At 43.5% G+C, this 13,522-nt stretch overlaps 1 non-coding gene across 1 annotated transcript; it reads right to left on the bottom strand.

Moving 5' to 3' along the window:
* Window positions 1-2,915: 2,915 nt before the first annotated feature.
* Window positions 2,916-3,069, bottom strand: LOC120223545. The gene has a single exon (XR_005526327.1). It is a non-coding gene; the product is annotated as a small nucleolar RNA SNORA62/SNORA6 family (small nucleolar RNA).
* Window positions 3,070-13,522: the final 10,453 nt, after the last annotated feature.

Below are 13,522 nucleotides of genomic sequence, written 5' to 3'. Positions count from 1 at the left end.
TGTACAATTTAAAAATGTTTAACCTAAAATGTATGAAGTATTTTAAGAGTTGGTTGCTAAAATTTCTCCAAGGTGATCCCTAAGTAGAGTGAAGGACAGTCCACCACCCACCACAAATCTACTATTCTACTTTTCCTCAATAGATAATGACATGGATATTCTTCTATTACAGATATCTTTCCACTTTGTCAACTAGAGATTCTATTAGAAAATTCTATTAGAATGTTCTATGTCTACACAAAATGTTCTGTGTGAAGGGTAGGTCTTTTAAAAGAAGGCACCTTGATGTGGTGCCTGGGTGGCTCAGTGGGTTAAGCATCAGACTTTGGCTCAGGTCATGATCTCACAGTTTGTGAGTTTGATCCCTGCCTCAGGCTGTCAGCACAGAGGCCACTTCAGAGCCTCTGTGACCATCCCCCTCTAGGTCTCCCCCCCAAAAAATAAATAAACATAAAAGAAGGCAACCTGATTATATTTTATGAGTTAAGAGTGTAAGAAATTCCACTTAGGTGATGTAAATTCTTATTATTTGAAAAGAACACATATATATTCCGATGGTCCCAAGGACATTGTGAGCACCCACTCAAAGTAATGAAATGACTTGCAAAATAGACACTTGGCCCTGTACTGACTATATTGAGTTTTCAGCCTGGCCATCTATTCCCAAATACCATGCTCTCCCCATCACTTTCTGTATATTTGCCATGTGTTGACTTAAAAAAAAACTTTTCAAATCAATTTAAGTACAGTTGACACAAAATGATACATTAGTTTCAGGTGCACAACAATAGTGATTCAACATCTTTGTACATCATCCTATGCTCCCCAAAGTGTAGCTACCATCTGTCACCGGACATTGTTATTACAATATCATCGTGTTGACTGTTTAATGATAAATCCTTGACATGTGGTCATGTTCTCTCTCTGAGGATCCAAGAAGTATCCTTGGCATTTGCTTCATCCTTTGTAGACCTGACTTGCTCCTACAACTATTATAATGTACCATCTTAGAATCATGTAGTGCCAGTCTGCCTTACACTTATGAACATATATGCAAGGAGAGTTATGTGTCTGTGCAGTGTATGAATATGAATTGAATGAATTGAACAACAGAAATTCTAACTAGGGTCAACCTTTTCTTTTCTTACCATTTTCTATCAGATACTCTGAGGCTTGAATTATTCTTTGCTGCCTGTTGGGTGAAATTTCAGGAAGATCCGATAGCTTTCTTTTGGTTAACTTCAGATCTTAAAGTCCAGTCCTGCCCAGCATTAAAACTCTGAACCCAGTGAGAACTTTTTCTCCTCCTCCAGCTCTGACCTGCTTGGGCCAAGTGCCTGCAGTGAAAAGGACATTGCCATTTTTTTTCTCCCTTCCTCGTTGCATCTCCTCATCCTCTTCCAGGTGTTGTTTTGCTCTCAGGGTCAGAATGGGGCATGTGTGTCGCGTGGGAAGTCAAGTGAATTAGGGAACGACAGCAAAGTTGTCACTGCAGGTTAACATTGAAGGCCTCAGCATGCTGCATGCCCCAAAGCCTCCTCTTTCTCTGGGTTTCTTGGGGCCCTCAGCACTGAGGATCTTGTATCTGAGGCTCCTTTGAGGCAATATCTCCTTTGACTGGCTGCAATTGCCCCCCACCCCAGTTTCTGGCTTCTGGTTCATTCTCTGTTGGACCCTCCAAGAGGCTTCCTTGTGCAAGATCCCTTGAGAGATGACCTACCAGCAGCTCCTTTCCTCAGGGGGCCACATTCGGCTTGGGAAACATGCATGCATCCTTGCCCTCCCCATCCCAAACTCAGCAAGCTCCAGCCTCTCTCAGGCAAGCTGCCACTCTACTCCACAGTCATGTTTACACATCTTAGATGGGACTATCAGCCTCCCCAAATTCCAGGGAACACAGATCATTTTCTCTAGCAGGTTGCTTTAAGGACCCCACTGTAGAGTCCTCATCAGCCTTTTCTCTTCATATTGAACAAGAGAAGGATCTGGCTTAGATGCCCTACACACACAGTCCTGATGAGGGCTAGCCCTTTGGTTCATTTCTGACCTGGCCCCTCAGTGCAGGGGTTTCCATAATCCACCCATGTCTGTAAGAGCCATTTCCGTAAAAATCTTCTATCTGGTGGTGGGTGGTCCAATGGGCAGTTGCCAGCCATCTTGTGTCCAGCTGCCTGGAGCCATGGGCAGGGGCTGGATGTATATAGAAAGAGGCCTCCCAGCTGCCCCCTGGACTATGCCATCATGTTAGCACCAGCAACATGCCAGGCCCTGGGAGTTCTGCATGGCAGAGCCAGGCTCGCAAAGAACCATGGCTCCAGCCTGGGGTGGGACAAACTGAGCTCAGTGAGGAGGCCCCACAAAGCCACCTGGGCATGTTCTGGCTTATGGCCCAGCAGACCCCCACCAAACTGAACACACACATTCAGTTTGCTTGGTGATTCAGCCACTGCTTACTGGTTAAATAAACTTGGGTGAGAATTTTTTTTTAACTTAAGATCCTTGCTTATTTCATCTATTGATAATAACACCTTTTCCATGTTGTGGTTGAGGGCCAAACTAGATGAACTTCTGTAGCTTCTTTCAGATCAGGTTTCTATTGGTGGCTGAGGCAGGAGGACTCAGGGCCCATTTCTCTCTGCAGCCAAACTGTATTTCAGCTTGCATTTGAGAGGTGGTACAGTTATGGTTATGAAGGACCCAGACTCTGGAATCAAACTGCCTGAGTTTGATTCTGGCACCTTCAGTTACTAGTTGTACGACCTAGACCAAACAAGATAAGCATTGACTGATACGCATTCCCATTTCCTTTTCTGTTCAGTAAGGAGAATAACCCATAGTGTTCAGAACGGGGCCTGGCACACAGCAAGTTCTCAATAAAATGTCAGCTTCCAGTCTATATATGTGTTTTTTTTTTTACTTGTAGGAAGAATTATTACCAAACTCCACTCACTGGGCCAGAGACCCTTGTGGTGGTAGCAAAAAACTTGCCCCTCATGTAGCACACCACCTACACTTGAGAGTTCATCAGCCAGCCAGTGGCCTCAACTCCAAGCTCTAACAATGTGCAGTCAGCTCTCCTAAATAACCAGAAGATGGTTGAGGTCTTCAGTTACACCACTGTGTTGTGGTTCTCTGTCAGCTTGCCTGGTCACAGATGCCGAAAGCCCAGCACACTTGTGTGTATGATACATGTGAAGTTGATAAAGATGCCGACTATGGACATACCAATCCTGATTGTGTCCCACAAAGACCCTGTAGCGTTATTTTAGGGACCCTTGGTTGTCTTAGCTCAGGCTGCTGTAACAAAATACCAAAACCTGGGTGGGCTTCAAAGGGTGAAGGAGAGCTGATGCATAGGGGTACATGTACCCCAATGTTCATAGCAGCACTCTCAACCATAGCCAAAACATGGAAAGAGCCTAGGTGTCCATGAACTGATGAATGGATCAAGAAGATGTGGTATATCTATACGATGGAATACTACATGGCAATGAGAAAGAATGAAATCTGGCCATGTGTAGCAACATGGATGGAACTTGAGGGTGTTATGCTGAGCGAAATAAGTCAGGCAGAGAAGGACAGCTACCATATGTTTGCACGTATAGGAGAATTGGGAGGAACTTAATGGAGGACCGTGGGGGAGAAGAAGGGGGGAAGTGGGGGGAAGAGGGAGGGAGGCAAAACCATGAAAGACTCTTTAATGTTGAGAACAAACTGAGGACTGATGGGTATGGGGAGGAGGCGAAGGAGGGTAATGGGCATGGAGGAGGGCACTTGTGGGGATGAGCACTGGGTGTTATATGGAAACCAACTTGACAATAAACTATTTGTAAAATAAAATAAAATAAAATAAAATAAAATAAAATAAAATATTACTTGTTCACCTCCTGGGAGCTTCTGATTTAGCAGATCTGGGATGGAGCCTGAAATTTGCATTTCTAATGGGTTTCTGGGTTACCCATGCTGCTGGTCTGGGGACCTCGCTTTGAGAACCACTGACTAGATTATATCCACCCTCAGCCAAATCCTCTCCTTTCCTATTTCTTTCAAGAGAAATCAGGGGCACACAGAGTGGGCTCCTTCACCTTGACCTTATGCATTGCACTGAGGTTTTCAAGGATGATAAAGGAGTACATCTGCCTGTAGAGGTCTGCATGAATAGCAAGCAGAAGCTATTCACTGTAGAAAAAGAAGTACTAAGTCCTCAACTTTGGGGGAAGGAGAGGAGGGGCCTCCACTCTACCCTTCTTCCAACTGACAGCCACATGTTCCCAGGCAGGAAAGTTTGCCCAGTTTTGCCTGAACTTCAAAGGAAGGTCTGTTTGCCAAATGTCTGCACGTGCTGAGCAGTCACGGAGTCCAGGAGCCCCTGGAGTTGCTGTAGCATCAGGACAATTGTCTTACCTTGGCAGAGAGTGACACCAGCATTTCTGTGCTGCCCCGTGTCCTGGGCAGGACCTTGGGCACAGAGGAACAAATACTGTGCTCCTCTTATGTAACCCAGCAATACAGCTGCGAGGGCTCAATGCACGGCACGTCTGAACTGCATTTGAAGCACTTCGGGGGGCTCACGGACAAATATTTTTGGAATGACTGTGAGGAAAGGCCCAGCTGGAGGGGTGCTGGGATTTCAGAACGGTTCCCGGTCACTGCTGTGCTCACTGTCGTCTTTCAGCCCCAAGGAGTTGGTTGGGCAGGAGGAGGCAGCAGATTTCTTCCTGGGGTTGGCCTTCCCTTGCCTTACCCACTTTGCCTCATGGGCAGTTTGGAGATGGTTGGCACCACGAGTGTTTGCTGAACGGAAGTCTATGGAAGGCATCGTTATGGGAGCTACTCTTCAGGAAGCTTCCCGGGTGTAAGACCTGTGTGGCCTCAGTGGGTCACATGCTCAGAAGGGTCCACACCCACTTTTATATTTTACAGTCACCGTCTTGAAATTCTGAGCAATTTTTGAAGGGGCCCTAAATTTTCCTTTTGCACTGAACTCTGCATATCATATCGGTGGTTTCGAGGAGTAGCCTCAAACAGAGAGTAAGAACAGAGGTGTGAGGGAGGAAATGGATTTTGATCACAGCTCTTACATCAAGTGAGATTTCAGTTTTACTCTCCTGAAACTCCGGAAGCTATGAGGATGGACTACTCAGGCTCCATAACCATAAGTCAGTCCACTCAACTTCTGACTTCCTAGAGGCTTCTTTGATGAATCTTATCGAGTGTGAAGACTAGGGTGGTGAGTAGAATCAGGGAGAATTTTATCTCCTGTGAGGATCTCATTTCTCAATGAGCATGCGGGGAGGAGAGAGATCTGGCCGCTCTGAGTCAGTACGTTCAGATGGAATTTCTAATAAGGTGTCATCCTGTAGTGGGATCATCACTTTTCCAGAGCACTGGCCCTACTGGATACCGCATTCCCTCATGGCACTTGGTGTATGGTTGGTGCCCTCATTTTTATTGTCGACGACGATGATACTGACCGTGAACTCAGGTTTCCTCTTCGTTTCCTCTGGATTCCCACAAAACGAGGACCACCTATCACCCTGAAAGATCCTTCCTAGTGAAATTGCAACTGCTTACTCTCCAAATTGCTCTCTTCAATCCAGGTGGGGAGTCAACCCCAAACAAACCAAATAAATCCTCCAGAGGTATTTGGAGCCCCTAGCTGTACTGGTTAGGGGCTGTTACTCCAACAGTGCTGTGTAGTAAACCATCCCCAAACTTCACGACTTAGAACAACCACAACTTCCTCTCATAAACCTATCAGTGAGCTTCACTGATCAGGGCTTGGCTTGGCTTGGGAAGCTCTGCTTCAGGCTCTGGGTCCAGCTGGACTTCTTTGGGGGGCTCTTTTCTTAAATGTGTTCTGAGCCAAATGTGTTCACTTGGGGGCCCAGAATGAAAGGTGGCAATTATGTAGGGGAAGCTCCTCTCAGGGCTTTGGCAAAAGTACAAAAGGGCAGGTGGATACTAAAGGTCTCTTCAGGCCTAGACTGAGAATTGTATGTGTTACACCTGTTTACATTTTACTGGCCAAAGTAGATATATGAGCAAACTCAAATAGGCAGGGAAGTATTCTTCACCAATATGAAGTCAAGGCAAGGATGTGACTGTAGAGGTAAATCCAATTTACCACACTAATTCCATTTTCTAAAATACTCTCCCTGTACTTCAGTCATACCATGGGCTATTATTTTTGAGCACAGAACATCAAGAAGATGTTAACTAATCAGGTGACAAGCAAATATCAAATGAAATTATATGGAAATATATTCCCCATAGTCTAAAATACTTGGGTTTTACCATGTAAGCCATATTCCTGGAGAATATGGGGCACCTGGGTGGTTCAGTTGGTTCAACATCTGACTTTGGCTCGAGTCATGATCTCATGGTTGCTGAGTTTGAATTCTGCACCAGGCCTTATGCTAAGAGCTCAGAGCTTAGAGTCTGTTTTGGATTCTGTGTCGTCTTCTCTCTCTGCCTCTCCCCTACCCGCTCTCACGTGCACCCTCTTTCTCTCTCTCTCAAAAAAAAAAATAAATAAATGTTTTAAAACATTAAAAAAATCTCCTGGAGAATGTATGAAAATGTAGGTAGTCTATCCCAGATGGTATGACAAAGAGAACTTGGCTTTAGGAATCTGCATTTTCATAAGCACCTCAAATGAAATGGGTCCATGTGTGGGAGAAACGGTCTTAGTCCTAACTTTACAATTAAGCTAATCAGTACTAGGATGTTAGTAAACATGGTCAGAGGTGGTGAACTTTCTAGTGATGGGAATTTAGTAAACTTCTACACAAATGAATTATTTTTGTGATCTCCCATATCCTCTTAGTTTCTACACGAAGTAAAGTCTTGGCTATGTCACTGACTATTGGCTTTGCAAGTAGCTTCTCAGCACATATATTTTCATGTCATCTTTAGATTCTGAAAATGAGCCTTTTGTGGTTGTGCCTAACTGTAAGGGGATCAATTATTTTTGATCATTCAGTAGTCATTCATTTTCTTTGGCTATGTCACTTTGATTTGCTTCTGGTAATCACACCTTCCCTTCTTTCAGTCAATATCTTTATATCATAGCTGACCCCAACCGTCACTGGCCAGCTCTGGTTCCAAAGGAAGGCACATGAAGTCATTGCGAGTCTTGTGAAGAGCCACATTTCTCAGTCTGGACCACATCTCTGTCTGCAGTTTGCTAAGCTGGTAGAAAAAAGTCTGGAGCTGCTGGTTCTTATCTTGGCCACCACAATAGCTAAAGCCTGCCTTAGAGTGAAGTCATATACAAAGGAATGCAAGCAAAGGATTTTAGCAACAACTCTGAGCACCTGAATCTAACTGTGCCTGAAGATGTATTTCCTGTCCCTTCCTTCTCACTGTGTAAGCCAATGCATGGTCTGTGTTTAAGCTAGTATGAGTTTGGTTTCTTCCACTTGCAACTGATAGAGTCCTGACTGATATATCATAGTCTTGATGGTGTGACCAAAAGGACCACAAACAACTGAGACTGACCAGAGCTTGGCAAAGCCTAGAATTCATTCAGCTAGCCAAACACACACACACTCACACACACTCACACACACCCCCCACAAGGTGTGTTCTGGTAACTAGACCAGACTTGGCGACCAAACTTCATTAATAGTTATTGAGGACTTCAAAAGCAAAGTAGACTGAAAAATGAATATAGCTATTAAATATATCTGTGTATTCTAAGCAAGGCCTAATCACAGTATTAAAAATTATTTATAATGACATCTGCAGTGACAGTTACATTTTCTCTCCACCACCACCCCGCTCCCCCTCTTGCCAGTAACATTTGCAGTGGCTTCTTCCAAGTATTGCATAAAAGAATCTCCCTGAAATAATTTCTTTTTTTCTGTTTGGCTGTGATGAAAAGACAGAAGCCTAAGTTTGGACAGCAGGAAATAATGCATCACTTTGAACATGTTGTCTTTCTATTATAAATATGATGATATGGTTAGGTGGGACAGTTTCAAAGAGACAGGATGTTACCTAAAACATTTATAAAGCTGTGGTTAAAATAGTCTCCTTAAACTACCTTTTCAACTCATGGAGCTTACATAAATATTTGGCTGCTGGTGACAGGCCTAATAAATCTGTTTAGAATGCTGCAGCAATATTTACTTACACAGTAAAGGCATAAGCCCACATTGGCCAATAATTTTAAGAAGGAGAGATGCTACTTTTTAGCACCTTGCATAAATATTTGCAAGACCTATAAATCCATGATAACCCTGCCTCTTCCCTAAAGCTATTTACCGCTTCCTACCATGTTCCACCTAAATGCCTCTTTTAAGTGTCTCTCAGTTCAGTTGGAAAAGCTTGACATTTACTTGAGATATTTTGGTGACATCAACAATTCTGGGCTATAATGGAAGAGTTCTTCAATTTCCCCATGACCCAAAGTTCTGCAAGATTCTTTCAGGTGGGAGGGAAGAGTGGCGTTTCTTTTGCCTCTAAAGCTGGTGAATCAGAACATGAATGTTTGAGGAATAAATAGTTTTATGTCTGACCAGAAACTAAAGGATACACTTCTCTTTTTTAAATTTGTATTTATTTATTTTGAGGTGGCAGAGAGAGAGAGAGGGGGGAAAGAGAGAGAGAATCCTAAGCAGGTTCTGCACTGACAGTGCAGATGCACTGCCTGATGCAGGGCTCCATCCCATGAACCATGAGATTATGACCTGAGCCAAAATCAGTGGTCAGATGCCCAAATGACTGAGTCACCCAGTTGCCCCAAGGAATGCACTTCTTGTTTGTCCTTCCATGTTAGAGGGATTACAGAAAGTGCTTGAAATAAAAGTAGAATGAATGGCGGTTCATCAGAGGACTGTTTGCCCCAGAGAAACTAAGATGGTAACCTAAGTGTTTTGATCAAGGCTGCCATACAAAATGTAGTTGGGTATGTAGAAAATAGAATGAAATGCCATCTGACTTCTCTCTGGCTCTCCTCGAGAGCTGAGATTTTTCCTGGTTTCAAGAGATGATTCCCCAAGGGAAAAGATACCGACTGTGGCAAACAACTTTTTATGAAGGTCAAACAAGAAAATAAGCTCTTGATTGCCCAATGTACCCCTGTTTTTTTCATGGTTGAGTTTTGAGGAAATTTAAGAGGTATTTCCTGTTTACCGTGTGGTAGAGAAACAGGCTGTAGAAAACTCATGCGAAGCACAAATACCAAAGAGTTCTTAAGTATTTGATATTTGCACATTACACTGATATTATCAGGTTTAATTTCCAGTGAGTGTCAAGTAAGCAAATGGTCACAATGTACAAGAAAAAAGAGTAATCCACTTATAAAAATAATATTTCAAAGTATCATGTAAAAATTGCTCTTTCCTAGACTTATAATGAGGCCTCCTGGTCTGAAGATTCCTGAGGAAGGAGAACAAAAGAACTTGGCTTTGGTATTCACATTATCTAGGGGTAGAAGAAAAGACTAGCAGCACCGCTTTGATGTTCTGAGGACAGGAGATGATTTGGTATTTATTCCTTTTTAGTATGTGAATTTATACCAGATGGTCCATTTAAAATAGACCCCGTTTTAAACCATTTTGCATGAAGTGGGGCCATATAGAAAGTCCTCATTTCCTCTCTGGCAGTAGCTGGTGTGAGGTCTCCCCCATTCCCCCAAGAGTGGCAGGGCTGCCGGGCTTCAGTCTGCAGCCAGTCTGCAGGAACTCACCTACTGAGGCACCGCCACCCGCTAATGGCAGACTGCCACAATGAACTCTAGTAAGAGAAGTCCAGGCCAGTGACGGCCATCTGGGTCACCACATTTTCTCTCGTCTCGGGGAATGGTGGGTGCTAACAGTACTTTCTTAGTGGGATTCACTTATTCTTGGGAGAATTGAGAAAGGCTTCACAAAAGATTCAAGGAATGGATTAGACAGATGGCCTATGTGCTATATGAAGCTTCCCCAGACATGGCGGTGGACCCTTGGGGACATGACGTAAGCAGACTAGTGTGCCGGGCATTAGTGAGTATTCCAATTTGACTTGAGTTGAAGCCTGAAAGAACATGGTGCCTGTGAGGCCTACAGAATTTGAGGGTGGCTGTGGTATAGGAGACCTCTGGTAAAAGATAGGGACTGAGAATGGAAAGATTACAGATGAAACTTAAAGGAAGTTTGAAGCCAGATTGTGAAGTCCTTCCATGTTTTGTCTCTTCCAAGTGGTTTTCAACTCTGGCCTTTATATACTGGAGAGACCATTAAAATGTTTAAGATTCGGGGCGCCTGGGTGGCTTAGTCAGTTAAGCGTCCGACTTTCGCTTAGGTCATGATCTCGCGGTTCGTGGGTTCGAACCCCGCGTCAGGCTCTGTGCTGACTGCCAGCTCAGAGCCTGGAGCCTGTTTCAGTCTGTGNTGAGAATGGAAAGATTACAGATGAAACTTAAAGGAAGTTTGAAGCCAGATTGTGAAGTCCTTCCATGTTTTGTCTCTTCCAAGTGGTTTTCAACTCTGGCCTTTATATACTGGAGAGACCATTAAAATGTTTAAGATTCGGGGCGCCTGGGTGGCTTAGTCAGTTAAGCGTCCGACTTTCGCTTAGGTCATGATCTCGCGGTTCGTGGGTTCGAACCCCGCGTCAGGCTCTGTGCTGACTGCCAGCTCAGAGCCTGGAGCCTGTTTCAGTCTGTGACTCCCTCTCTCTCTGACCCTCCCCTGCTCACACTGTCTCTCTCTCTCTCCTAGAAATAAATAAAAAAACATAAAATAAAATAAAATAAAATAAAATGTTTAAGATTCATTACATTTACACATTGGAAAGGTCAGTCTGCCTGCAGCTTGATTTCATGAACTATGAGACCATAACCTAAGCCAAAATCAAGAGCTGGATACTTAGCCAACTGAGCCATCCAAGCATTCCAGGAATTTATAATTCTAAAAGTGTCATTGGACTTCTTAATTCATGGGGATCATTTAGACTTTCTTTTTTATGATCAAACAATACTAAATGCACATCTAGTACCTTTGTGCTCCTAGTACCCCACATTATGGGGAGTGGTTTCAAGGAGTTTTCAGTTAATGGGAGGACATAGTGCAGGTAACTTCCAGAACTTACCCAGGTCTTCAGCAAAAGGTGATAGGCTAGGTTCTCACAGACTGAATAAGTGTACGTAGATGAAGCTATGTCACACATGATGTATCTGATACATTACTAAGCATAGGGATGAGATTCAGATGCTGGATGACCCAAAAGACTGACAGTGTCTAATACAATTATGGTCAATCAGTGTTTTTGTTAATGTAAAAATATCCTTCAGAGGGTTAGTTTCCTGTGGCTGCTAAAACAAATTACCTCCAACTGGGTGGCTTAAAACAGCAGAAATGTGTTCTCTCACAGTTCTGGAGAGAAATACAGAACCCAAAGTCAAGGTGTCCACAGGGCCACACTCCCTCTGGAGGCTCTAGGGAACAGTCTGGTCTTTGCCTCTTCCAGCTTCTGGTGGCCGTGGGCTTAGCTTGACTCATGGCTGCATCACTGCACCTCTGCGTCTGTGGTCACATGGCCTCCTCCCCTTCTGACTGTCTTCTCCTCTGTCTCTTATAGGGACACTTGTCACTGGACTTAAGACCCATCATCCAGGATGATCTCCTCTCAAGATCCTTCACTCAATTACATTTCAGCATTTTCCAAATAAGGCAGCATTCACAGGTTCTAGGGATTAGGACACGGGGACATCTTTTTGGGACCATGATCCAGCCCAGTACAGAAGGCAATACATTCAATTCTAAACATAGGTGCATTTCCCTCCTCCATGTGAGTTGGGACAGCAGGCCATTTCCACTCTTTTCTGGTGCTGTTTTAGGGACTGACTGTGTCCACTGAGCTGAGGAGACTGACAGGGAGGGGGAGACACTGAGAGAGGCAGGAGAACATAAGGACGCCGAATTCTCTTAAAGTGTAAATCCGAATACTGTGGAAACAGGAAGTAACTTTCAGCCGAGGTCCCACTGTTTCTTATTCTTTCTCTTTCTGTTGTTAATGGGTGTGCTTTGTTACAGCTTTTTAACTACCTCTACTCCATTGTTAAGTTTCTATTTTAGCACATATTACATGCTGCCATGTTTCTCAGTGATTTTGCATGTTGACCTTTACTTCCTTACCATGAAATAAGGGCAGAAACACCTTTATCTTCTCTGTCTCCTCCCCTCTGGCACCTAGAACAATCTCCGCAGGCTAGAGAATCCTTCAAATTGTAGTGAAGCTTTGTTTATGTAGTGGGAGTCAGACATGGTATTTGTCAGGTTGTTTCAAAACACAATCACCTTTATTTTACTCACGTGAGTTGAAAACTTATGTCCACAAAAAAACTTGTACACAGGTATTTATTGCAGTTTTTTTTTTTGGTAATTGCCAATATGGGTTCCCCCCACTATGCAAAAGTAGAGTATTTCTATGAAAGCTTTCATAAGCTCAAATGGCATAAATCAAGGAAGCAATTATCATTAATTTGCACGTAAAATTTTTAAGCATTCCCAGACCCCCAAAAATAACATCTCTTAGGCTCTTCTGATACCCTAGGACACATGTTGCTAATGGATGCACAGAATAAATGGAGATAGAGCCCAGATGTTCTATCAGACACAGCTCAAAGCTATGGCGGCTTGATGCTGAGATGTTCAGTGTAGTTCCCAGGGAAGGAGCTTGGGGGTGCCACTCCCACTGCTTAATGTACAGATGCCTGTATATCTTCTAACCCCAAAACAAATGCTGAACCCTATTTTTACTTTTTGCCTTTTTTTTTTTTTTTTTTTCTGGTAAAAGTGAAAATTCTCCAGATTTCTTTTGGTTAGTGAAAACAGGTACTAATGTAGGTCTTTCATAAAAGCAAAGCTTTTGGAAAGCAGGGATACCTGTGTTTGGAGGCTACCAAGATGTGCTTTAGTAGGTAAGGGATAAACACACTGCTAAATCAGATGATGGAATAGTATTCAGCTCTAACAGAAATGAGCTATCCAACCACAAAAAGACATGGAGGGGTCTTAAGTGCATATTACTAAGTGGAAGAAGCTAATCTGAAAAAGGCCAAATATTGAGTGATTCCAACAATATGACATTCTGGAAAAGACAAAACTATGGAGATAGCCCACAAAGATCAGGGATTGCCAGGTGATGGGGGAAGGAGGGGTGAGTAGATAGCAGAGAATGTTCAGGGCATTACAACTACTATAATGGTGAATACGTGTCATTATGCGTTTGTCCAAACCTATAGAATGTGTACCATCAACAGTGAGCTTTAACGTAAACTACAGATTTGGTGATTATCATGTACCACATTGGCACCCTAATTATAACAAAAGTACCGCTCTGGTGGGGGATGTTGATGACAGGAGCATGTGGGGGGGGCGGGGGGGGGGAAGGGGATAAATGGGAGCTTTGTACTTTCTGCTCAACATTGACTAAAGCTGCTCTAAAAAATAAAGTCCATATATTTTTAAAAAATCAACCATCTCTTTTTCCCCTCTCTGCCAGAAATGTCAGTGATTCATAGGGACAAGTC

This window comes from Hyaena hyaena, unplaced genomic scaffold (genome assembly GCF_003009895.1).
Source record: "Hyaena hyaena isolate Hyena2069 unplaced genomic scaffold, ASM300989v1 scaffold_1002, whole genome shotgun sequence".
In the NCBI taxonomy this organism is placed as follows: Eukaryota; Metazoa; Chordata; class Mammalia; order Carnivora; family Hyaenidae; genus Hyaena; species Hyaena hyaena.
This window is presented reverse-complemented; position numbering and strand designations above follow the sequence as displayed.